This window comes from Lepisosteus platostomus, unplaced genomic scaffold (assembly GCF_059453375.1).
Source record: "Lepisosteus platostomus isolate fLepPlt1 unplaced genomic scaffold, fLepPlt1.hap1 Scaffold_70_H1, whole genome shotgun sequence".
NCBI lineage: Eukaryota > Metazoa > Chordata > Actinopteri > Semionotiformes > Lepisosteidae > Lepisosteus > Lepisosteus platostomus.
Window position 1 is genome coordinate 20191 of NW_028291682.1, and position 24291 is coordinate 44481.

A 24291-nucleotide genomic window follows, 5' to 3' on the forward strand; every position below is an offset into this window, starting at 1 on the left:
ACTATACCATGTTCAGCCACCGCTAGAAAATGCACGGCTCTAGAACCGGAGCAAACGACAGGAGGGCCAACGCCGAACGGGCACACATGGAGCGCGACGAGAATGGGATTCGAACCCATGCGTGCGGAGCACAATGGATTAGCAGTCCATCGCCTTAACCACTCGGCCACCTCGTCGAGGGATCTGGGCTGTCCGGACATGGGTTGGCGCGCTCCAGATGATCTTTTTCTTTTTTTTCCCCCGTACTCGAGGGTCATTTTCCTGTTCCACATGCGATTTCAACATTTTCCTTGGGAGATGTCAAGCCAGCAAGCCACTGCTGTGGTTCAGTGGCCAGTGTGGAGTTCAGTGGCCCTGTTGTACACAGAAAGCACATTGAGCTCCTTGGACATGAAAAGTTCCAGATAAAAGCCATTTGTCACCCTTTCTCTTGGTGTTGATGTTGCTATTATATGTAAAGGTGGCAACTTGCTCAGCGAGCAGGCGGAGCACACACCGAATGCAGATGTGTCTGAGTGGTGTGTCCAAGTGGCTGTCAAAGGACAGCTCTCCTGGGGCGCCGTGGCTTAGTTGCTTAAGGTGCCTGTCTAGTAAACAGGAGACCCTGGCTCCGAATCCCAGCGGTGCCTTTTTTGTTCTGTCTTCTCGAACAGAACTGGTCATTATGGACAACCGCCTACGGCTAGACTTAATTAAATGCAAGCATTCATTTCCTGTCTTGAACAACTTGTTTTTCTTATAATGGATGCAACTTGCAAAACATGAAATACAAACCTTGCTAATCAGCACTCGCGGCTGGCAAAAAAAAAAAGAAGTCAGCAATGTTTTTTTCTTTAACCTTAACCCTTCTAATGGAGAAGAGTTAAACGACCGAGTCTATGCAGCTTAAACGGTGCGCACGTCGGGTTCTTAGCTGAAAGGGTGGTAAATCACGCTCACCCCAGTCCTTAATCTTTTAAAGAGGATACAAAATTGAACCTAGTCGCCACATCACATACATCCTGATCAATGATAAAAAGGTAACATCTATCCTCGCTCCAAAGTAAATCTCACGTTGAGGGCATATTTGTTTTCAATTTACCATGAGTCGGGCTCGGCTGCACAGAGGCGAGAGCAGAGCAATGAGGTCACGGGGACAGGGGAGTCACACGCTGGCTGTTTGAACACGCGGAAGATCACTGAGGGATCCACAGTATGTGGACCCTCCGTGCGCCATCAGTCCGCACTCCGGACTCTGAATCCTGCCATCCGAGTTAAGATCTCGGCGGAACCTGAGGCGCAGTTCCTTCTTAAAACGTAATCTGGTGAGCATTTCTAGAATCGTACTTGTATAGATGCAGCCTTTAATGTGTTGCTAGGTTAAAATTGATGACTTCTTGAACTTCAGTAGGCAACTGCCCTCTTGATTTCGGATTTAATTTCTTTATTACAGGGGCACTTTTATGAAGACAGAGTCATGTTCAGGTACTTTGCTTGATGGAGGAAGCTCATTTCGGACTCTGTGATCTGCTCACCTGGAAAGGTCTGCTGTACTACTACAAGAGAGAAGTAGAGTCTGGAAGAAGGGACAATTTTATGATGCTTTGGAAGATAATGTTTTTTTTTCTTTGAAATCGAAATGAATCAGAATATCAGTGCAAAAGACAGACTCTTGGTTTGGTTTAAAGAGATATGGTTTTAAAACAGACAAAATGTAGAAAACAGGTGTTTCTCACTTTTGGTAAAGAATGGACCGGGGGTAATATTTTACTAGTTGCAGTGCTGATCTCACTGGGTTACAGTCCTGCAGTGTCACACCGGGGCCAGTGGCGCAATGGATAACGCGTCTGACTACGGATCAGGAGATTGCGGGTTGGACTCCTGCCTGGCTCGGGTCGTTTTTAAACGCATCGGGCTACTCCCTAAGTAGTCTGTGCTACTTACTGCATTGCAATCGTACCCAGTAAGAGATTTCCTTCATGTAAATGAACTGCACCTGACAGCTTTAGAAAAACACCTGGGCTCAGTACGGTGCTGAGAGCTCAGCGTTGCTGTTCTAATTAGCACGCACTGCATCGGCTATGAGCCCGAACTTTTCAATTATTCCGATCAGTAAGTCAACACGTAGTCCACATGAACGGTAGAAATATTCTCTTGTCTGTCTCTTGTTTGTATAGAACTGAATGTCCCTGACAATGTACTGTTAGTTTTAATTGAAGAACGGCACCTGTGTTCAAATATACCAGACAAGTTTATGTAACTGCTCATGCGACACTCAGTTGTAATTAGTCAAGAAATAAAGTCGAACAACAGCTGCGGGTTTGATTCTGAACGTATGAGATTGCAGCGCCTTTTACTTCCATTGACAAATGACAGAGATTCGAAGAGAGATCCTTCAGACCAGCAAGCAAACCCACGGCTATTTCGGTTTTCTATCTAGGCAACGTTGGTGTCTGCAATAGCATACATGAAAGCGTGATGCAATTTCTGTGGCTACATTTGTTGCACGTCATGCACAGTAAGAGTGTTTCTAACACCAAATAAAAAGTCAACAATTAGCGATCACGCCTTCTCCTCAGTTAACCCACTGAAACCCTTGCTGTTAACAGTTGTTTACTGCGTGCTTTAGGAGCACCTACATATCGTGTCGGTTCTTTCAGCTTTATTCATTAGGTTTTCAAAGGCATAAGCAGAGCACCAGAGGTGCGAAGGCAAAGTGTGTGGTTATCTGAAGAATTGATGTCCATGGCAGCGGGGCCAAGCGATTTAGCGTTGTTATAGTACCAGGAAAGGAGAAGCGGCACTTCGCCTCTGCCGCGCAGGCACAAGGCGACGTGCGGCAGACGCCGGAGTCGGCAGGTTTTGAACCTGCGCGGGGAAGCCCCAACGCATTTCGAGCCCATCGCCTTAACCACTCGACCACGACAAAAGCGAGCCCGCCGCCGCCGCATTCCTCCTATAATCAAACACGGACTGCGAGGTGGCTGCGGATACCTTTTTAAAGTTGCTCTCCGTTAAAAACAAAATACCTTTCACAAGATACGTGCCGGCAGACAGACACGCCTCAGAGGGTTTAAGGCTGGCTTCACGTTCAAATGATAAAGTCCCCCCGTCCGGATGTCAAAATGCAACTTTGGCAGACAGAACAAACATCAACAAACCACAAATGTGGACAAGGATTTTACAAGCTGCACCACACTGCACTTTCAAAAGCATTTACGTTCGTCTTAGACGCAGGACTTGCCTTTGATTTGCGCGCTTACGAACGCCATGGAAAACGAAACAAAACTAAAGCCCTCAGCTCCTGCACGTGATTATAATGCCGTTACGTGTCGACGCAGTAATTGACGTCATCCTACCACTGCAACACGGGGAATAGAGAGAAATGAGCACACGCTACGAATCGTCTCAATCACTCCCTAGAGTCGTAAGGCGCATTGAAGGGTGCACCCCCATCATTAATCGTTGCGCCTCTGTGAAAGGAAAGCTCTTGGGCAGTCTTTGAAACAGCTCGGATGAAACACTTGATTGCTTCCATGTGCATCTGGAGCCCACTTCTTATTTTCACTTCACGCCGCCCAAAGCATTTCTAAAACAGGAGATTCGCGTTTGGGAATGCGCCCTGCCCTACAAATAAAACAGGTCTACGGGTCTGAAACCTGCTCCACGGAAAACAGCTCTGTTGCGCTTTTGATCAAAGGGAGATTCGCTGTTCTTACTTTTTGATGACATAACACCCAAAGGGGCTTCTTTGGAGCTGGATTCCAACCAGCATCCTTAAGTTTCTTGGCGGTATCCTTTACAGTCCTCTGTTCGGTCGACAAGGGACTGAAGGGGGCAGCTTTCCTCACACATACAGTGCAATGTACTGTAGTGTTCCCCTTCATTGAATTCGCAGTTCTGCATCAGACCTCTAACTCGTTTCCTTAGCTTGGATTTAAGCCACGAAGCAGGCTTCTACTGTATAAGGAATCACAAACTATTTGAGAGGCCACCATCCCAGGGGGAACTGACAAAGTCTATCCCTAAACACCTAGCGCGGTCTCTCGAGAGACTGTCAAAAATCGCTTTCTCCGTTTGCGTTGCAAGTAAGTGAAAACGCGGTCTCAACCCAGAGCCACTTGGCAGCAGCGACACGAAAATACCGTTACTGTTACTGCTCGATACCGACGTTAGCCTACTATACCATGTTCAGCCACCGCTAGAAAATGCACGGCTCTAGAACCGGAGCAAACGACAGGAGGGCCAACGCCGAACGGGCACACATGGAGCGCGACGAGAATGGGATTCGAACCCATGCGTGCGGAGCACAATGGATTAGCAGTCCATCGCCTTAACCACTCGGCCACCTCGTCGAGGGATCTGGGCTGTCCGGACATGGGTTGGCGCGCTCCAGATGATCTTTTTCTTTTTTTTCCCCCGTACTCGAGGGTCATTTTCCTGTTCCACATGCGATTTCAACATTTTCCTTGGGAGATGTCAAGCCAGCAAGCCACTGCTGTGGTTCAGTGGCCAGTGTGGAGTTCAGTGGCCCTGTTGTACACAGAAAGCACATTGAGCTCCTTGGACATGAAAAGTTCCAGATAAAAGCCATTTGTCACCCTTTCTCTTGGTGTTGATGTTGCTATTATATGTAAAGGTGGCAACTTGCTCAGCGAGCAGGCGGAGCACACACCGAATGCAGATGTGTCTGAGTGGTGTGTCCAAGTGGCTGTCAAAGGACAGCTCTCCTGGGGCGCCGTGGCTTAGTTGCTTAAGGTGCCTGTCTAGTAAACAGGAGACCCTGGCTCCGAATCCCAGCGGTGCCTTTTTTGTTCTGTCTTCTCGAACAGAACTGGTCATTATGGACAACCGCCTACGGCTAGACTTAATTAAATGCAAGCATTCATTTCCTGTCTTGAACAACTTGTTTTTCTTATAATGGATGCAACTTGCAAAACATGAAATACAAACCTTGCTAATCAGCACTCGCGGCTGGCAAAAAAAAAAAGAAGTCAGCAATGTTTTTTTCTTTAACCTTAACCCTTCTAATGGAGAAGAGTTAAACGACCGAGTCTATGCAGCTTAAACGGTGCGCACGTCGGGTTCTTAGCTGAAAGGGTGGTAAATCACGCTCACCCCAGTCCTTAATCTTTTAAAGAGGATACAAAATTGAACCTAGTCGCCACATCACATACATCCTGATCAATGATAAAAAGGTAACATCTATCCTCGCTCCAAAGTAAATCTCACGTTGAGGGCATATTTGTTTTCAATTTACCATGAGTCGGGCTCGGCTGCACAGAGGCGAGAGCAGAGCAATGAGGTCACGGGGACAGGGGAGTCACACGCTGGCTGTTTGAACACGCGGAAGATCACTGAGGGATCCACAGTATGTGGACCCTCCGTGCGCCATCAGTCCGCACTCCGGACTCTGAATCCTGCCATCCGAGTTAAGATCTCGGCGGAACCTGAGGCGCAGTTCCTTCTTAAAACGTAATCTGGTGAGCATTTCTAGAATCGTACTTGTATAGATGCAGCCTTTAATGTGTTGCTAGGTTAAAATTGATGACTTCTTGAACTTCAGTAGGCAACTGCCCTCTTGATTTCGGATTTAATTTCTTTATTACAGGGGCACTTTTATGAAGACAGAGTCATGTTCAGGTACTTTGCTTGATGGAGGAAGCTCATTTCGGACTCTGTGATCTGCTCACCTGGAAAGGTCTGCTGTACTACTACAAGAGAGAAGTAGAGTCTGGAAGAAGGGACAATTTTATGATGCTTTGGAAGATAATGTTTTTTTTTCTTTGAAATCGAAATGAATCAGAATATCAGTGCAAAAGACAGACTCTTGGTTTGGTTTAAAGAGATATGGTTTTAAAACAGACAAAATGTAGAAAACAGGTGTTTCTCACTTTTGGTAAAGAATGGACCGGGGGTAATATTTTACTAGTTGCAGTGCTGATCTCACTGGGTTACAGTCCTGCAGTGTCACACCGGGGCCAGTGGCGCAATGGATAACGCGTCTGACTACGGATCAGGAGATTGCGGGTTGGACTCCTGCCTGGCTCGGGTCGTTTTTAAACGCATCGGGCTACTCCCTAAGTAGTCTGTGCTACTTACTGCATTGCAATCGTACCCAGTAAGAGATTTCCTTCATGTAAATGAACTGCACCTGACAGCTTTAGAAAAACACCTGGGCTCAGTACGGTGCTGAGAGCTCAGCGTTGCTGTTCTAATTAGCACGCACTGCATCGGCTATGAGCCCGAACTTTTCAATTATTCCGATCAGTAAGTCAACACGTAGTCCACATGAACGGTAGAAATATTCTCTTGTCTGTCTCTTGTTTGTATAGAACTGAATGTCCCTGACAATGTACTGTTAGTTTTAATTGAAGAACGGCACCTGTGTTCAAATATACCAGACAAGTTTATGTAACTGCTCATGCGACACTCAGTTGTAATTAGTCAAGAAATAAAGTCGAACAACAGCTGCGGGTTTGATTCTGAACGTATGAGATTGCAGCGCCTTTTACTTCCATTGACAAATGACAGAGATTCGAAGAGAGATCCTTCAGACCAGCAAGCAAACCCACGGCTATTTCGGTTTTCTATCTAGGCAACGTTGGTGTCTGCAATAGCATACATGAAAGCGTGATGCAATTTCTGTGGCTACATTTGTTGCACGTCATGCACAGTAAGAGTGTTTCTAACACCAAATAAAAAGTCAACAATTAGCGATCACGCCTTCTCCTCAGTTAACCCACTGAAACCCTTGCTGTTAACAGTTGTTTACTGCGTGCTTTAGGAGCACCTACATATCGTGTCGGTTCTTTCAGCTTTATTCATTAGGTTTTCAAAGGCATAAGCAGAGCACCAGAGGTGCGAAGGCAAAGTGTGTGGTTATCTGAAGAATTGATGTCCATGGCAGCGGGGCCAAGCGATTTAGCGTTGTTATAGTACCAGGAAAGGAGAAGCGGCACTTCGCCTCTGCCGCGCAGGCACAAGGCGACGTGCGGCAGACGCCGGAGTCGGCAGGTTTTGAACCTGCGCGGGGAAGCCCCAACGCATTTCGAGCCCATCGCCTTAACCACTCGACCACGACAAAAGCGAGCCCGCCGCCGCCGCATTCCTCCTATAATCAAACACGGACTGCGAGGTGGCTGCGGATACCTTTTTAAAGTTGCTCTCCGTTAAAAAGAAAATACCTTTCACAAGATACGTGCCGGCAGACAGACACGCCTCAGAGGGTTTAAGGCTGGCTTCACGTTCAAATGATAAAGTCCCCCCGTCCGGATGTCAAAATGCAACTTTGGCAGACAGAACAAACATCAACAAACCACAAATGTGGACAAGGATTTTACAAGCTGCACCACACTGCACTTTCAAAAGCATTTACGTTCGTCTTAGACGCAGGACTTGCCTTTGATTTGCGCGCTTACGAACGCCATGGAAAACGAAACAAAACTAAAGCCCTCAGCTCCTGCACGTGATTATAATGCCGTTACGTGTCGACGCAGTAATTGACGTCATCCTACCACTGCAACACGGGGAATAGAGAGAAATGAGCACACGCTACGAATCGTCTCAATCACTCCCTAGAGTCGTAAGGCGCATTGAAGGGTGCACCCCCATCATTAATCGTTGCGCCTCTGTGAAAGGAAAGCTCTTGGGCAGTCTTTGAAACAGCTCGGATGAAACACTTGATTGCTTCCATGTGCATCTGGAGCCCACTTCTTATTTTCACTTCACGCCGCCCAAAGCATTTCTAAAACAGGAGATTCGCGTTTGGGAATGCGCCCTGCCCTACAAATAAAACAGGTCTACGGGTCTGAAACCTGCTCCACGGAAAACAGCTCTGTTGCGCTTTTGATCAAAGGGAGATTCGCTGTTCTTACTTTTTGATGACATAACACCCAAAGGGGCTTCTTTGGAGCTGGATTCCAACCAGCATCCTTAAGTTTCTTGGCGGTATCCTTTACAGTCCTCTGTTCGGTCGACAAGGGACTGAAGGGGGCAGCTTTCCTCACACATACAGTGCAATGTACTGTAGTGTTCCCCTTCATTGAATTCGCAGTTCTGCATCAGACCTCTAACTCGTTTCCTTAGCTTGGATTTAAGCCACGAAGCAGGCTTCTACTGTATAAGGAATCACAAACTATTTGAGAGGCCACCATCCCAGGGGGAACTGACAAAGTCTATCCCTAAACACCTAGCGCGGTCTCTCGAGAGACTGTCAAAAATCGCTTTCTCCGTTTGCGTTGCAAGTAAGTGAAAACGCGGTCTCAACCCAGAGCCACTTGGCAGCAGCGACACGAAAATACCGTTACTGTTACTGCTCGATACCGACGTTAGCCTACTATACCATGTTCAGCCACCGCTAGAAAATGCACGGCTCTAGAACCGGAGCAAACGACAGGAGGGCCAACGCCGAACGGGCACACATGGAGCGCGACGAGAATGGGATTCGAACCCATGCGTGCGGAGCACAATGGATTAGCAGTCCATCGCCTTAACCACTCGGCCACCTCGTCGAGGGATCTGGGCTGTCCGGACATGGGTTGGCGCGCTCCAGATGATCTTTTTCTTTTTTTTCCCCCGTACTCGAGGGTCATTTTCCTGTTCCACATGCGATTTCAACATTTTCCTTGGGAGATGTCAAGCCAGCAAGCCACTGCTGTGGTTCAGTGGCCAGTGTGGAGTTCAGTGGCCCTGTTGTACACAGAAAGCACATTGAGCTCCTTGGACATGAAAAGTTCCAGATAAAAGCCATTTGTCACCCTTTCTCTTGGTGTTGATGTTGCTATTATATGTAAAGGTGGCAACTTGCTCAGCGAGCAGGCGGAGCACACACCGAATGCAGATGTGTCTGAGTGGTGTGTCCAAGTGGCTGTCAAAGGACAGCTCTCCTGGGGCGCCGTGGCTTAGTTGCTTAAGGTGCCTGTCTAGTAAACAGGAGACCCTGGCTCCGAATCCCAGCGGTGCCTTTTTTGTTCTGTCTTCTCGAACAGAACTGGTCATTATGGACAACCGCCTACGGCTAGACTTAATTAAATGCAAGCATTCATTTCCTGTCTTGAACAACTTGTTTTTCTTATAATGGATGCAACTTGCAAAACATGAAATACAAACCTTGCTAATCAGCACTCGCGGCTGGCAAAAAAAAAAAGAAGTCAGCAATGTTTTTTTCTTTAACCTTAACCCTTCTAATGGAGAAGAGTTAAACGACCGAGTCTATGCAGCTTAAACGGTGCGCACGTCGGGTTCTTAGCTGAAAGGGTGGTAAATCACGCTCACCCCAGTCCTTAATCTTTTAAAGAGGATACAAAATTGAACCTAGTCGCCACATCACATACATCCTGATCAATGATAAAAAGGTAACATCTATCCTCGCTCCAAAGTAAATCTCACGTTGAGGGCATATTTGTTTTCAATTTACCATGAGTCGGGCTCGGCTGCACAGAGGCGAGAGCAGAGCAATGAGGTCACGGGGACAGGGGAGTCACACGCTGGCTGTTTGAACACGCGGAAGATCACTGAGGGATCCACAGTATGTGGACCCTCCGTGCGCCATCAGTCCGCACTCCGGACTCTGAATCCTGCCATCCGAGTTAAGATCTCGGCGGAACCTGAGGCGCAGTTCCTTCTTAAAACGTAATCTGGTGAGCATTTCTAGAATCGTACTTGTATAGATGCAGCCTTTAATGTGTTGCTAGGTTAAAATTGATGACTTCTTGAACTTCAGTAGGCAACTGCCCTCTTGATTTCGGATTTAATTTCTTTATTACAGGGGCACTTTTATGAAGACAGAGTCATGTTCAGGTACTTTGCTTGATGGAGGAAGCTCATTTCGGACTCTGTGATCTGCTCACCTGGAAAGGTCTGCTGTACTACTACAAGAGAGAAGTAGAGTCTGGAAGAAGGGACAATTTTATGATGCTTTGGAAGATAATGTTTTTTTTTCTTTGAAATCGAAATGAATCAGAATATCAGTGCAAAAGACAGACTCTTGGTTTGGTTTAAAGAGATATGGTTTTAAAACAGACAAAATGTAGAAAACAGGTGTTTCTCACTTTTGGTAAAGAATGGACCGGGGGTAATATTTTACTAGTTGCAGTGCTGATCTCACTGGGTTACAGTCCTGCAGTGTCACACCGGGGCCAGTGGCGCAATGGATAACGCGTCTGACTACGGATCAGGAGATTGCGGGTTGGACTCCTGCCTGGCTCGGGTCGTTTTTAAACGCATCGGGCTACTCCCTAAGTAGTCTGTGCTACTTACTGCATTGCAATCGTACCCAGTAAGAGATTTCCTTCATGTAAATGAACTGCACCTGACAGCTTTAGAAAAACACCTGGGCTCAGTACGGTGCTGAGAGCTCAGCGTTGCTGTTCTAATTAGCACGCACTGCATCGGCTATGAGCCCGAACTTTTCAATTATTCCGATCAGTAAGTCAACACGTAGTCCACATGAACGGTAGAAATATTCTCTTGTCTGTCTCTTGTTTGTATAGAACTGAATGTCCCTGACAATGTACTGTTAGTTTTAATTGAAGAACGGCACCTGTGTTCAAATATACCAGACAAGTTTATGTAACTGCTCATGCGACACTCAGTTGTAATTAGTCAAGAAATAAAGTCGAACAACAGCTGCGGGTTTGATTCTGAACGTATGAGATTGCAGCGCCTTTTACTTCCATTGACAAATGACAGAGATTCGAAGAGAGATCCTTCAGACCAGCAAGCAAACCCACGGCTATTTCGGTTTTCTATCTAGGCAACGTTGGTGTCTGCAATAGCATACATGAAAGCGTGATGCAATTTCTGTGGCTACATTTGTTGCACGTCATGCACAGTAAGAGTGTTTCTAACACCAAATAAAAAGTCAACAATTAGCGATCACGCCTTCTCCTCAGTTAACCCACTGAAACCCTTGCTGTTAACAGTTGTTTACTGCGTGCTTTAGGAGCACCTACATATCGTGTCGGTTCTTTCAGCTTTATTCATTAGGTTTTCAAAGGCATAAGCAGAGCACCAGAGGTGCGAAGGCAAAGTGTGTGGTTATCTGAAGAATTGATGTCCATGGCAGCGGGGCCAAGCGATTTAGCGTTGTTATAGTACCAGGAAAGGAGAAGCGGCACTTCGCCTCTGCCGCGCAGGCACAAGGCGACGTGCGGCAGACGCCGGAGTCGGCAGGTTTTGAACCTGCGCGGGGAAGCCCCAACGCATTTCGAGCCCATCGCCTTAACCACTCGACCACGACAAAAGCGAGCCCGCCGCCGCCGCATTCCTCCTATAATCAAACACGGACTGCGAGGTGGCTGTGGATACCTTTTTAAAGTTGCTCTCCGTTAAAAACAAAATACCTTTCACAAGATACGTGCCGGCAGACAGACACGCCTCAGAGGGTTTAAGGCTGGCTTCACGTTCAAATGATAAAGTCCCCCCGTCCGGATGTCAAAATGCAACTTTGGCAGACAGAACAAACATCAACAAACCACAAATGTGGACAAGGATTTTACAAGCTGCACCACACTGCACTTTCAAAAGCATTTACGTTCGTCTTAGACGCAGGACTTGCCTTTGATTTGCGCGCTTACGAACGCCATGGAAAACGAAACAAAACTAAAGCCCTCAGCTCCTGCACGTGATTATAATGCCGTTACGTGTCGAAGCAGTAATTTACGTCATCCTACCACTGCAACACGGGGAATAGAGAGAAATGAGCACACGCTACGAATCGTCTCAATCACTCCCTAGAGTCGTAAGGCGCATTGAAGGGTGCACCCCCATCATTAATCGTTGCGCCTCTGTGAAAGGAAAGCTCTTGGGCAGTCTTTGAAACAGCTCGGATGAAACACTTGATTGCTTCCATGTGCATCTGGAGCCCACTTCTTATTTTCACTTCACGCCGCCCAAAGCATTTCTAAAACAGGAGATTCGCGTTTGGGAATGCGCCCTGCCCTACAAATAAAACAGGTCTACGGGTCTGAAACCTGCTCCACGGAAAACAGCTCTGTTGCGCTTTTGATCAAAGGGAGATTCGCTGTTCTTACTTTTTGATGACATAACACCCAAAGGGGCTTCTTTGGAGCTGGATTCCAACCAGCATCCTTAAGTTTCTTGGCGGTATCCTTTACAGTCCTCTGTTCGGTCGACAAGGGACTGAAGGGGGCAGCTTTCCTCACACATACAGTGCAATGTACTGTAGTGTTCCCCTTCATTGAATTCGCAGTTCTGCATCAGACCTCTAACTCGTTTCCTTAGCTTGGATTTAAACCACGAAGCAGGCTTCTACTGTATAAGGAATCACAAACTATTTGAGAGGCCACCATCCCAGGGGGAACTGACAAAGTCTATCCCTAAACACCTAGCGCGGTCTCTCGAGAGACTGTCAAAAATCGCTTTCTCCGTTTGCGTTGCAAGTAAGTGAAAACGCGGTCTCAACCCAGAGCCACTTGGCAGCAGCGACACGTAAATACCGTTACTGTTACTGCTCGATACCGACGTTAGCCTACTATACCATGTTCAGCCACCGCTAGAAAATGCACGGCTCTAGAACCGGAGCAAACGACAGGAGGGCCAACGCCGAACGGGCACACGTGTCAGACATGGAGCGCGACGAGAATGGGATTCGAACCCATGCGTGCAGAGCACAATGGATTAGCAGTCCATCGCCTTAACCACTCGGCCACCTCGTCGAGGGATCTGGGCTGTCCGGACATGGGTTGGCGCGCTCCAGATGATCTTTTTCTTTTTTTTCCCCCGTACTCGAGGGTCATTTTCCTGTTCTACATGCGATTTCAACATTTTCCTTGGGAGATGTCAAGCCAGCAAGCCACTGCTGTGGTTCAGTGGCCAGTGTGGAGTTCAGTGGCCCTGTTGTACACAGAAAGCACATTGAGCTCCTTGGACATGAAAAGTTCCAGATAAAAGCCATTTGTCACCCTTTCTCTTGGTGTTGATGTTGCTATTATATGTAAAGGTGGCAACTTGCTCAGCGAGCAGGCGGAGCACACACCGAATGCAGATGTGTCTGAGTGGTGTGTCCAAGTGGCTGTCAAAGGACAGCTCTCCTGGGGCGCCGTGGCTTAGTTGCTTAAGGTGCCTGTCTAGTAAACAGGAGACCCTGGCTCCGAATCCCAGCGGTGCCTTTTTTGTTCTGTCTTCTCGAACAGAACTGGTCATTATGGACAACCGCCTACGGCTAGACTTAATTAAATGCAAGCATTCATTTCCTGTCTTGAACAACTTGTTTTTCTTATAATGGATGCAACTTGCAAAACATGAAATACAAACCTTGCTAATCAGCACTCGCGGCTGGCAAAAAAAAAAAAGAAGTCAGCAATGTTTTTTTCTTTAACCTTAACCCTTCTAATGGAGAAGAGTTAAACGACCGAGTCTATGCAGCTTAAACGGTGCGCACGTCGGGTTCTTAGCTGAAAGGGTGGTAAATCACGCTCACCCCAGTCCTTAATCTTTTAAAGAGGATACAAAATTGAACCTAGTCGCCACATCACATACATCCTGTTCAACGATAAAAAGGTAACGTCTATCCTCACTCCAGAGTCAATCTCATGTTGAGGGCATACTTTTTTCCACTTTACCATGAGTCGGGCTCGGCTGCACAGAGGCGAGAGCAGAGCAATGAGGTCACGGGGACAGGGGAGTCACACGCTGGCTGTTTGAACACGCGGAAGATCACTGAGGGATCCACAGTATGTGGACCCTCCGTGCGCCATCAGTCCGCACTCCGGACTCTGAATCCTGCCATCCGAGTTAAGATCTCGGCGGAACCTGAGGCGCAGTTCCTTCTTAAAACGTAATCTGGTGAGCATTTCTAGAATCGTACTTGTATAGATGCAGCCTTTAATGTGTTGCTAGGTTAAAATTGATGACTTCTTGAACTTCAGTAGGCAACTGCCCTCTTGATTTCGGATTTAATTTCTTTATTACAGGGGCACTTTTATGAAGACAGAGTCATGTTCAGGTACTTTGCTTGATGGAGGAAGCTCATTTCGGACTCTGTGATCTGCTCACCTGGAAAGGTCTGCTGTACTACTACAAGAGAGAAGTAGAGTCTGGAAGAAGGGACAATTTTATGATGCTTTGGAAGATAATGTTTTTTTTTTCTTTGAAATCGAAATGAATCAGAATATCAGTGCAAAAGACAGACTCTTGGTTTGGTTTAAAGAGATATGGTTTTAAAACAGACAAAATGTAGAAAACAGGTGTTTCTCACTTTGGTAAAGAATGGACCGGGGGTAATATTTTACTAGTTGCAGTGCTGATCTCACTGGGTTACAGTCCTGCAGTGTCACACCGGGGCCAGTGGCGCAATGGATAACGCGTCTGACTACGGATCAGGAGATTGCGGGTTGGACTCCTGCCTGGCTCGGGTCGTTTTTAAACGCATCGGGCTACTCCCTAAGTAGTCTGTGCTACTTACTGCATTGCAATCGTACCCAGTAAGAGATTTCCTTCATGTAAATGAACTGCACCTGACAGCTTTAGAAAAACACCTGGGCTCAGTACGGTGCTGAGAGCTCAGCGTTGCTGTTCTAATTAGCACGCACTGCATCGGCTATGAGCCCGAACTTTTCAATTATTCCGATCAGTAAGTCAACACGTAGTCCACATGAACGGTAGAAATATTCTCTTGTCTGTCTCTTGTTTGTATAGAACTGAATGTCCCTGACAATGTACTGTTAGTTTTAATTGAAGAACGGCACCTGTGTTCAAATATACCAGACAAGTTTATGTAACTGCTCATGCGACACTCAGTTGTAATTAGTCAAGAAATAAAGTCGAACAACAGCTGCGGGTTTGATTCTGAACGTATGAGATTGCAGCGCCTTTTACTTCCATTGACAAATGACAGAGATTCGAAGAGAGATCCTTCAGACCAGCAAGCAAACCCACGGCTATTTCGGTTTTCTATCTAGGCAACGTTGGTGTCTGCAATAGCATACATGAAAGCGTGATGCAATTTCTGTGGCTACATTTGTTGCACGTCATGCACAGTAAGAGTGTTTCTAACACCAAATAAAAAGTCAACAATTAGCGATCACGCCTTCTCCTCAGTTAACCCACTGAAACCCTTGCTGTTAACAGTTGTTTACTGCGTGCTTTAGGAGCACCTACATATCGTGTCGGTTCTTTCAGCTTTATTCATTAGGTTTTCAAAGGCATAAGCAGAGCACCAGAGGTGCGAAGGCAAAGTGTGTGGTTATCTGAAGAATTGATGTCCATGGCAGCGGGGCCAAGCGATTTAGCGTTGTTATAGTACCAGGAAAGGAGAAGCGGCACTTCGCCTCTGCCGCGCAGGCACAAGGCGACGTGCGGCAGACGCCGGAGTCGGCAGGTTTCGAACCTGCGCGGGGAAGCCCCAACGCATTTCGAGCCCATCGCCTTAACCACTCGACCACGACAAAAGCGAGCCCGCCGCCGCCGCATTCCTCCTATAATCAAACACGGACTGCGAGGTGGCTGCGGATACCTTTTTAAAGTTGCTCTCCGTTAAAAACAAAATACCTTTCACAAGATACGTGCCGGCAGACAGACACGCCTCAGAGGGTTTAAGGCTGGCTTCACGTTCAAATGATAAAGTCCCCCCGTCCGGATGTCAAAATGCAACTTTGGCAGACAGAACAAACATCAACAAACCACAAATGTGGACAAGGATTTTACAAGCTGCACCACACTGCACTTTCAAAAGCATTTACGTTCGTCTTAGACGCAGGACTTGCCTTTGATTTGCGCGCTTACGAACGCCATGGAAAACGAAACAAAACTAAAGCCCTCAGCTCCTGCACGTGATTATAATGCCGTTACGTGTCGAAGCAGTAATTGACGTCATCCTACCACTGCAACACGGGGAATAGAGAGAAATGAGCACACGCTACGAATCGTCTCAATCACTCCCTAGAGTCGTAAGGCGCATTGAAGGGTGCACCCCCATCATTAATCGTTGCGCCTCTGTGAAAGGAAAGCTCTTGGGCAGTCTTTGAAACAGCTCGGATGAAACACTTGATTGCTTCCATGTGCATCTGGAGCCCACTTCTTATTTTCACTTCACGCCGCCCAAAGCATTTCTAAAACAGGAGATTCGCGTTTGGGAATGCGCCCTGCCCTACAAATAAAACAGGTCTACGGGTCTGAAACCTGCTCCACGGAAAACAGCTCTGTTGCGCTTTTGATCAAAGGGAGATTCGCTGTTCTTACTTTTTGATGACATAACACCCAAAGGGGCTTCTTTGGAGCTGGATTCCAACCAGCATCCTTAAGTTTCTTGGCGGTTTCCTTTACAGTCCTCTGTTCGGTCGACAAGGGACTGAAGGGGGCAGCTTTCCTCACACATACAGTGCAATGTACTGTAGTGTTCCCCTTCATTGAATTCGCAGTTCTGCATCAGACCTCTAACTCGTTTCCTTAGCTTGGATTTAAACCACGAAGCAGGCTTCTACTGTATAAGGAATCACAAACTATTTGAGAGGCCACCATCCCAGGGGGAACTGACAAAGTCTATCCCTAAACACCTAGCGCGGTCTCTCGAGAGACTGTCAAAAATCGCTTTCTCCGTTTGCGTTGCAAGTAAGTGAAAACGCGGTCTCAACCCAGAGCCACTTGGCAGCAGCGACACGTAAATACCGTTACTGTTACTGCTCGATACCGACGTTAGCCTACTATACCATGTTCAGCCACCGCTAGAAAATGCACGGCTCTAGAACCGGAGCAAACGACAGGAGGGCCAACGCCGAACGGGCACACGTGTCAGACATGGAGCGCGACGAGAATGGGATTCGAACCCATGCGTGCAGAGCACAATGGATTAGCAGTCCATCGCCTTAACCACTCGGCCACCTCGTCGAGGGATCTGGGCTGTCCGGACATGGGTTGGCGCGCTCCAGATGATCTTTTTCTTTTTTTTCCCCCGTACTCGAGGGTCATTTTCCTGTTCCACATGCGATTTCAACATTTTCCTTGGGAGATGTCAAGCCAGCAAGCCACTGCTGTGGTTCAGTGGCCAGTGTGGAGTTCAGTGGCCCTGTTGTACACAGAAAGCACATTGAGCTCCTTGGACATGAAAAGTTCCAGATAAAAGCCATTTGTCACCCTTTCTCTTGGTGTTGATGTTGCTATTATATGTAAAGGTGGCAACTTGCTCAGCGAGCAGGCGGAGCACACACCGAATGCAGATGTGTCTGAGTGGTGTGTCCAAGTGGCTGTCAAAGGACAGCTCTCCTGGGGCGCCGTGGCTTAGTTGCTTAAGGTGCCTGTCTAGTAAACAGGAGACCCTGGCTCCGAATCCCAGCGGTGCCTTTTTTGTTCTGTCTTCTCGAACAGAACTGGTCATTATGGACAACCGCCTACGGCTAGACTTAATTAAATGCAAGCATTCATTTCCTGTCTTGAACAACTTGTTTTTCTTATAATGGATGCAACTTGCAAAACATGAAATACAAACCTTGCTAATCAGCACTCGCGGCTGGCAAAAAAAAAAAAGAAGTCAGCAATGTTTTTTTCTTTAACCTTAACCCTTCTAATGGAGAAGAGTTAAACGACCGAGTCTATGCAGCTTAAACGGTGCGCACGTCGGGTTCTTAGCTGAAAGGGTGGTAAATCACGCTCACCCCAGTCCTTAATCTTTTAAAGAGGATACAAAATTGAACCTAGTCGCCACATCACATACATCCTGTTCAACGATAAAAAGGTAACGTCTATCCTCACTCCAGAGTCAATCTCATGTTGAGGGCATACTTTTTTCCACTTTACCATGAGTCGGGCTCGGCTGCACAGAGGCGAGAGCAGAGCAATGAGGTCACGGGGACAGGGGAGTCACACGCTGGCTGTTTGAACACGCGGAAGATCACTGAGGGATCCACAGTATGTGGACCCTCCGTGCGCCATCAGTCCGCACTCCGGACTCTGAATCCTGCCATCCGAGTTAAGATCTCGGCGGAACCTGAGGCGCAGTTCCTTCTTAAAACGTAATCTGGTGAGCATTTCTAGAATCGTACTTGTATAGATGCAGCCTTTAATGTGTTGCTAGGTTAAAATTGATGACTTCTTGAACTTCAGTAGGCAACTGCCCTCTTGATTTCGGATTTAATTTCTTTATTACAGGGGCACTTTTATGAAGACAGAGTCATGTTCAGGTACTTTGCTTGATGGAGGAAGCTCATTTCGGACTCTGTGATCTGCTCACCTGGAAAGGTCTGCTGTACTACTACAAGAGAGAAGTAGAGTCTGGAAGAAGGGACAATTTTATGATGCTTTGGAAGATAATGTTTTTTTTTTCTTTGAAATCGAAATGAATCAGAATATCAGTGCAAAAGACAGACTCTTGGTTTGGTTTAAAGAGATATGGTTTTAAAACAGACAAAATGTAGAAAACAGGTGTTTCTCACTTTGGTAAAGAATGGACCGGGGGTAATATTTTACTAGTTGCAGTGCTGATCTCACTGGGTTACAGTCCTGCAGTGTCACACCGGGGCCAGTGGCGCAATGGATAACGCGTCTGACTACGGATCAGGAGATTGCGGGTTGGACTCCTGCCTGGCTCGGGTCGTTTTTAAACGCATCGGGCTACTCCCTAAGTAGTCTGTGCTACTTACTGCATTGCAATCGTACCCAGTAAGAGATTTCCTTCATGTAAATGAACTGCACCTGACAGCTTTAGAAAAACACCTGGGCTCAGTACGGTGCTGAGAGCTCAGCGTTGCTGTTCTAATTAGCACGCACTGCATCGGCTATGAGCCCGAACTTTTCAATTATTCCGATCAGTAAGTCAACACGTAGTCCACATGAACGGTAGAAATATTCTCTTGTCTGTCTCTTGTTTGTATAGAACTGAATGTCCCTGACAATGTACTGTTAGTTTTAATTGAAGAACGGCACCTGTGTTCAAATATACCAGACAAGTTTATGTAACTGCTCATGCGACACTCAGTTGTAATTAGTCAAGAAATAAAGTCGAACAACAGCTGTGGGTTTGATTCTGAACGTATGAGATTGCAGCGCCTTTTACTTCCATTGACAAATGACAGAGATTCGAAGAGAGATCCTTCAGACCAGCAAGCAAACCCACGGCTATTTCGGTTTTCTATCTAGGCAACGTTGGTGTCTGCAATAGCATACATGAAAGCGTGATGCAATTTCTGTGGCTACATTTGTTGCACGTCATGCACAGTAAGAGTGTTTCTAACACCAAATAAAAAGTCAACAATTAGCGATCACGCCTTCTCCTCAGTTAACCCACTGAAACCCTTGCTGTTAACAGTTGTTTACTGCGTGCTTTAGGAGCACCTACATATCGTGTCGGTTCTTTCAGCTTTATTCATTAGGTTTTCAAAGGCATAAGCAGAGCACCAGAGGTGCGAAGGCAAAGTGTGTGGTTATCTGAAGAATTGATGTCCATGGCAGCGGGGCCAAGCGATTTAGCGTTGTTATAGTACCAGGAAAGGAGAAGCGGCACTTCGCCTCTGCCGCGCAGGCACAAGGCGACGTGCGGCAGACGCCGGAGTCGGCAGGTTTCGAACCTGCGCGGGGAAGCCCCAACGCATTTCGAGCCCATCGCCTTAACCACTCGACCACGACAAAAGCGAGTCCGCCGCCGCCGCATTCCTCCTATAATCAAACACGGACTGCGAGGTGGCTGCGGATACCTTTTTAAAGTTGCTCTCCGTTAAAAAGAAACTACCTTTCACAAGATACGTGCCGGCAGACAGACACGCCTCAGAGGGTTTAAGGCTGGCTTCACGTTCAAATGATAAAGTCCCCCCGTCCGGATGTCAAAATGCAACTTTGGCAGACAGAACAAACATCAACAAACCACAAATGTGGACAAGGATTTTACAAGCTGCACCACACTGCACTTTCAAAAGCATTTACGTTCGTCTTAGACGCAGGACTTGCCTTTGATTTGCGCGCTTACGAACGCCATGGAAAACGAAACAAAACTAAAGCCCTCAGCTCCTGCACGTGATTATAATGCCGTTACGTGTCGAAGCAGTAATTGACGTCATCCTACCACTGCAACACGGGGAATAGAGAGAAATGAGCACACGCTACGAATCGTCTCAATCACTCCCTAGAGTCGTAAGGCGCATTGAAGGGTGCACCCCCATCATTAATCGTTGCGCCTCTGTGAAAGGAAAGCTCTTGGGCAGTCTTTGAAACAGCTCGGATGAAACACTTGATTGCTTCCATGTGCATCTGGAGCCCACTTCTTATTTTCACTTCACGCCGCCCAAAGCATTTCTAAAACAGGAGATTCGCGTTTGGGAATGCGCCCTGCCCTACAAATAAAACAGGTCTACGGGTCTGAAACCTGCTCCACGGAAAACAGCTCTGTTGCGCTTTTGATCAAAGGGAGATTCGCTGTTCTTACTTTTTGATGACATAACACCCAAAGGGGCTTCTTTGGAGCTGGATTCCAACCAGCATCCTTAAGTTTCTTGGCGGTTTCCTTTACAGTCCTCTGTTCGGTCGACAAGGGACTGAAGGGGGCAGCTTTCCTCACACATACAGTGCAATGTACTGTAGTGTTCCCCTTCATTGAATTCGCAGTTCTGCATCAGACCTCTAACTCGTTTCCTTAGCTTGGATTTAAACCACGAAGCAGGCTTCTACTGTATAAGGAATCACAAACTATTTGAGAGGCCACCATCCCAGGGGGAACTGACAAAGTCTATCCCTAAACACCTAGCGCGGTCTCTCGAGAGACTGTCAAAAATCGCTTTCTCCGTTTGCGTTGCAAGTAAGTGAAAACGCGGTCTCAACCCAGAGCCACTTGGCAGCAGCGACACGTAAATACCGTTACTGTTACTGCTCGATACCGACGTTAGCCTACTATACCATGTTCAGCCACCGCTAGAAAATGCACGGCTCTAGAACCGGAGCAAACGACAGGAGGGCCAACGCCGAACGGGCACACGTGTCAGACATGGAGCGCGACGAGAATGGGATTCGAACCCATGCGTGCAGAGCACAATGGATTAGCAGTCCATCGCCTTAACCACTCGGCCACCTCGTCGAGGGATCTGGGCTGTCCGGACATGGGTTGGCGCGCTCCAGATGATCTTTTTCTTTTTTTTCCCCCGTACTCGAGGGTCATTTTCCTGTTCCACATGCGATTTCAACATTTTCCTTGGGAGATGTCAAGCCAGCAAGCCACTGCTGTGGTTCAGTGGCCAGTGTGGAGTTCAGTGGCCCTGTTGTACACAGAAAGCACATTGAGCTCCTTGGACATGAAAAGTTCCAGATAAAAGCCATTTGTCACCCTTTCTCTTGGTGTTGATGTTGCTATTATATGTAAAGGTGGCAACTTGCTCAGCGAGCAGGCGGAGCACACACCGAATGCAGATGTGTCTGAGTGGTGTGTCCAAGTGGCTGTCAAAGGACAGCTCTCCTGGGGCGCCGTGGCTTAGTTGCTTAAGGTGCCTGTCTAGTAAACAGGAGACCCTGGCTCCGAATCCCAGCGGTGCCTTTTTTGTTCTGTCTTCTCGAACAGAACTGGTCATTATGGACAACCGCCTACGGCTAGACTTAATTAAATGCAAGCATTCATTTCCTGTCTTGAACAACTTGTTTTTCTTATAATGGATGCAACTTGCAAAACATGAAATACAAACCTTGCTAATCAGCACTCGCGGCTGGCAAAAAAAAAAAAGAAGTCAGCAATGTTTTTTTCTTTAACCTTAACCCTTCTAATGGAGAAGAGTTAAACGACCGAGTCTATGCAGCTTAAACGGTGCGCACGTCGGGTTCTTAGCTGAAAGGGTGGTAAATCACGCTCACCCCAGTCCTTAATCTTTTAAAGAGGATACAAAATTGAACCTAGTCGCCACATCACATACATCCTGTTCAACGATAAAAAGGTAACGTCTATCCTCACTCCAGAGTCAATCTCATGTTGAGGGCATACTTTTTTCCACTTTACCATGAGTCGGGCTCGGCTGCACAGAGGCGAGAGCAGAGCAATGAGGTCACGGGGACAGGGGAGTCACACGCTGGCTGTTTGAACACGCGGAAGATCACTGAGGGATCCACAGTATGTGGACCCTCCGTGCGCCATCAGTCCGCACTCCGGACTCTGAATCCTGCCATCCGAGTTAAGATCTCGGCGGAACCTGAGGCGCAGTTCCTTCTTAAAACGTAATCTGGTGAGCATTTCTAGAATCGTACTTGTATAGATGCAGCCTTTAATGTGTTGCTAGGTTAAAATTGATGACTTCTTGAACTTCAGTAGGCAACTGCCCTCTTGATTTCGGATTTAATTTCTTTATTACAGGGGCACTTTTATGAAGACAGAGTCATGTTCAGGTACTTTGCTTGATGGAGGAAGCTCATTTCGGACTCTGTGATCTGCTCACCTGGAAAGGTCTGCTGTACTACTACAAGAGAGAAGTAGAGTCTGGAAGAAGGGACAATTTTATGATGCTTTGGAAGATAATGTTTTTTTTTTCTTTGAAATCGAAATGAATCAGAATATCAGTGCAAAAGACAGACTCTTGGTTTGGTTTAAAGAGATATGGTTTTAAAACAGACAAAATGTAGAAAACAGGTGTTTCTCACTTTGGTAAAGAATGGACCGGGGGTAATATTTTACTAGTTGCAGTGCTGATCTCACTGGGTTACAGTCCTGCAGTGTCACACCGGGGCCAGTGGCGCAATGGATAACGCGTCTGACTACGGATCAGGAGATTGCGGGTTGGACTCCTGCCTGGCTCGGGTCGTTTTTAAACGCATCGGGCTACTCCCTAAGTAGTCTGTGCTACTTACTGCATTGCAATCGTACCCAGTAAGAGATTTCCTTCATGTAAATGAACTGCACCTGACAGCTTTAGAAAAACACCTGGGCTCAGTACGGTGCTGAGAGCTCAGCGTTGCTGTTCTAATTAGCACGCACTGCATCGGCTATGAGCCCGAACTTTTCAATTATTCCGATCAGTAAGTCAAACCGTAGTCCACATGAACGGTAGAAATATTCTCTTGTCTGTCTCTTGTTTGTATAGAACTGAATGTCCCTGACAATGTACTGTTAGTTTTAATTGAAGAACGGCACCTGTGTTCAAATATACCAGACAAGTTTATGTAACTGCTCATGCGACACTCAGTTGTAATTAGTCAAGAAATAAAGTCGAACAACAGCTGCGGGTTTGATTCTGAACGTATGAGATTGCAGCGCCTTTTACTTCCATTGACAAATGACAGAGATTCGAAGAGAGATCCTTCAGACCAGCAAGCAAACCCACGGCTATTTCGGTTTTCTATCTAGGCAACGTTGGTGTCTGCAATAGCATACATGAAAGCGTGATGCAATTTCTGTGGCTACATTTGTTGCACGTCATGCACAGTAAGAGTGTTTCTAACACCAAATAAAAAGTCAACAATTAGCGATCACGCCTTCTCCTCAGTTAACCCACTGAAACCCTTGCTGTTAACAGTTGTTTACTGCGTGCTTTAGGAGCACCTACATATCGTGTCGGTTCTTTCAGCTTTATTCATTAGGTTTTCAAAGGCATAAGCAGAGCACCAGAGGTGCGAAGGCAAAGTGTGTGGTTATCTGAAGAATTGATGTCCATGGCAGCGGGGCCAAGCGATTTAGCGTTGTTATAGTACCAGGAAAGGAGAAGCGGCACTTCGCCTCTGCCGCGCAGGCACAAGGCGACGTGCGGCAGACGCCGGAGTCGGCAGGTTTCGAACCTGCGCGGGGAAGCCCCAACGCATTTCGAGCCCATCGCCTTAACCACTCGACCACGACAAAAGCGAGTCCGCCGCCGCCGCATTCCTCCTATAATCAAACACGGACTGCGAGGTGGCTGCGGATACCTTTTTAAAGTTGCTCTCCGTTAAAAAGAAAATACCTTTCACAAGATACGTGCCGGCAGACAGACACGCCTCAGAGGGTTTAAGGCTGGCTTCACGTTCAAATGATAAAGTCCCCCCGTCCGGATGTCAAAATGCAACTTTGGCAGACAGAACAAACATCAACAAACCACAAATGTGGACAAGGATTTTACAAGCTGCACCACACTGCACTTTCAAAAGCATTTACGTTCGTCTTAGACGCAGGACTTGCCTTTGATTTGCGCGCTTACGAACGCCATGGAAAACGAAACAAAACTAAAGCCCTCAGCTCCTGCACGTGATTATAATGCCGTTACGTGTCGAAGCAGTAATTGACGTCATCCTACCACTGCAACACGGGGAATAGAGAGAAATGAGCACACGCTACGAATCGTCTCAATCACTCCCTAGAGTCGTAAGGCGCATTGAAGGGTGCACCCCCATCATTAATCGTTGCGCCTCTGTGAAAGGAAAGCTCTT

General features: G+C 47.0%; 6 non-coding genes across 6 annotated transcripts; all 6 read right to left on the reverse strand.

The window, feature by feature from the left end:
- Positions 1-94: 94 nt before the first annotated feature.
- On the reverse strand, positions 95-176 carry trnas-gcu (transfer RNA serine (anticodon GCU)). Its single transcript has one exon. It is a non-coding gene; the product is annotated as a tRNA-Ser (tRNA).
- A 4076-nt stretch (positions 177-4252) lies between these two features.
- On the reverse strand, positions 4253-4334 carry trnas-gcu (transfer RNA serine (anticodon GCU)). Its single transcript has one exon. It is a non-coding gene; the product is annotated as a tRNA-Ser (tRNA).
- Positions 4335-8410: 4076 nt separating this feature from the next.
- trnas-gcu (transfer RNA serine (anticodon GCU)) lies at positions 8411-8492 on the reverse strand. Its single transcript has one exon. It is a non-coding gene; the product is annotated as a tRNA-Ser (tRNA).
- A 4085-nt stretch (positions 8493-12577) lies between these two features.
- trnas-gcu (transfer RNA serine (anticodon GCU)) lies at positions 12578-12659 on the reverse strand. Its single transcript has one exon. It is a non-coding gene; the product is annotated as a tRNA-Ser (tRNA).
- A 4086-nt stretch (positions 12660-16745) lies between these two features.
- trnas-gcu (transfer RNA serine (anticodon GCU)) lies at positions 16746-16827 on the reverse strand. The gene has a single exon. It is a non-coding gene; the product is annotated as a tRNA-Ser (tRNA).
- A 4086-nt stretch (positions 16828-20913) lies between these two features.
- trnas-gcu (transfer RNA serine (anticodon GCU)) lies at positions 20914-20995 on the reverse strand. Its single transcript has one exon. It is a non-coding gene; the product is annotated as a tRNA-Ser (tRNA).
- Between the last annotated feature and the right edge of the window lie 3296 nt (positions 20996-24291).